We start from the raw sequence: 2,500 nt of genomic DNA on the forward strand, positions 1-2,500 counted from the left end.
GGGCCCGACCGCTGGGTGAACGAGGAGAGGAGCCCAGGGATGCCACTGCGGACACGCTGAGCACAACGCTGATTAGAGGGACGAATCAAAGGGAGAGAGGCGGCCGGGTGGAGACGTAGAGTGTGTGGGTGTGGGTGTGTGTGTGTGTGTGTGTGTGTGTGTGTCCGTGAGTGTGTGCGTCAGACAGAGAAAGAGAGAGGGCGAGAGAGAGAGAGAGAGAGAGAGAGAGAGAGAGAGAGAGAGAGAGGGGGAGAGAGAGAGAGAGAGAGGGGGAGGGGGAGAGAGAGAGAGAGAGAGAGAGAGAGAGAGAGAGAGAGAGAGAGAGAGAGAGAGAGAGAGAGAGAGAGAGAGAGAGAGAGAGAGAGAGAGAGAGAGAGAGAGAGAGAGAGGGAGGGCGAGACAGATATAAGTGAAACAGGGAGAGGGAAAGAGACTACCGACAGAGAGCGAGAGATTTTTGTTTTGTTCCGGCCAATCAGCGGCCAAGGTTTCCTGTGACTCATCGCTTGCGTTCTAATTTATTGCTGACTGCGCTGTTGTTCCTTCAGGCCCCGCTGACGAGGCAGACACAGAATCCCATAATAAAAACCAGGATTGAAACGCTGCCACACAAAATAACAGGAGCGGCCGATGGGTGCACATTTATCCGTTGACGGATTTAGGAGCCTTGGTGGAAGAATGCCTGCGTGTTAACAAATTGAAAAATGCAGTAATCAAAGGTATGATCACAGATGCAAATCTAACCGTACAATAACAGTGTAACGATAGTAATTGACACGCTCACTGAATTACACAGCGAATTACACCCCAGCCCCACTCAACCCCCTGTGTCTGATCATGCAAAGCCCAAAATTGATAATCACATGACATTCCAAAGGTGCCCGACTGACCGGTTCTCTGGGCCGATCAGGGGCTAGGGGGCCTCAGGTCTCAGGATGGGGGGCCCAGGGGTGCTTTACATCTGGGGCCCAGCCAGACACGGACCTCCGGCAGCCGGCTGATGGATGGAGCTGCTGCTGCTGCTGCTGCCTCAGCGGCCGTTTCCAGCTACCTACCCCCGGCTCTCAGTTCAACTCCGGCTCCCTGCTTCACCAACAGGCCCCAGACGAAAGGACAGAGAGGGGGAGAGAGAAGGGGAGAGAGGGGGAGAGGGGAGGGTGCATTGACAGATTGGGGGGGGGGGGGGGGGATGAGAGAGAGGAGACAGACGGACAGAGAGAGAGAGAGGAAGAGGAAGACAGGGGAGGGTGGGGGGGGGGGGGGAGAGAGAAGGGGGAGGGCGAGAGGTAGAATGTCAGGGAAATGAAAACATTGGTTGTGTTTGTGTTAATGAAGTTATCTCCTCTCTGCATTCCTCTGTGACAGAGATGTACCTGTAAGGTGAACACAGAGTACATTGGATTGAAGGGCGCACACGCACACACACACACACACACACATATATCAGTATTCCCGACGGCCTGGGGGCCACATTCCAGGCCCAGACACCCCCGCTCCGTGCCCAGGCTGGGACACGCTCACGATCCCTCCGTCAGACACCGTGCCTCCATCCGTCATACTGACACCCTGTCGTCAACATCCCCCCCCCCACGCACTCTGCCGTTGGTACGATCCAGAGGAGCTGGTGTGTAGCGCGGAGGGGGCGCGTGTCTGCCCCACCTCCATGGGGGGGGGGGGGGGGGGGAGAGAGGGAGGGACGTTCCCCGCTTTGATAAGAGACCCGACGCTTCTTTTCCCCCGAGAGGAAGGGGATCAGGAAAGGAGGGAGGGAGGGGGGGAGGAGGAAAGGAGGAAAGGAGGGATGTAAGAAAGGAGGGAGGAGATGGAGGGAGGAAAGGAAAGGAGGGAGGAAGGAAGGAAGGGAGGGGGGAGGGAAGGAAGGACTAAGGGAAGGAGAGAAGGAGGGAATAGGAAGAAAATAAGGATGGAAGACAGGATGTACTGGAACTTATCGGAAACCAATCAATAAGTTAATAACAAATAATCAACCAAACAAACCACCAGAGACCCGAACAAACAGTGAAGCTAAAGGGCAGCAGTGAGACTGGAGCAGCGTTTTGGGGCCCACTCTCCCTCTCTTATCAGCGGGGACGGAAGGCCTCCCAGCAGCCACCGTGTAGCGGCCTGCTCAGCCTCAACCTGTCAGCCAGACCCACGACGACCTGACAAGACCCCCACACACACACACACACACACACAGGCACCTACACACACACACACACACACACACACACACACACACACATACAGGCACGCATACACAGGCATGCACACACACACACACACGCACACACACACACACACACACACACACATACAAAACAGCACTCACACACACAGACACAATAGTACTCAAACACACACACAGGCACGCAAACACATACACAAACATGCTCTCACACACACACACACACACAGAAACACACAGAGGTACACACAAGCACACACACACACACCCCCACCCACGCCCACATACACACGAGCAGTAGGGTCAGGTGTC

The 2,500-nt window shown here is 55.4% G+C and overlaps 1 protein-coding gene across 1 annotated transcript in view; it reads right to left on the bottom strand.

Moving 5' to 3' along the window:
- The window catches only part of kank3 (KN motif and ankyrin repeat domains 3), a 34,036-nt gene that overhangs the window by 19,441 nt on the left and 12,095 nt on the right, over positions 1 to 2,500 (bottom strand). Inside the window, exon 2 of the mRNA XM_030371982.1 lies at positions 891 to 1,086. The gene's annotated coding sequence lies outside the window, so the exon portion shown is untranslated. The remainder of the gene's footprint in view (positions 1 to 890; positions 1,087 to 2,500) is intronic.

Source organism: Gadus morhua, chromosome 12 (genome assembly GCF_902167405.1).
Source record: "Gadus morhua chromosome 12, gadMor3.0, whole genome shotgun sequence".
Taxonomy (NCBI): Eukaryota; Metazoa; Chordata; class Actinopteri; order Gadiformes; family Gadidae; genus Gadus; species Gadus morhua.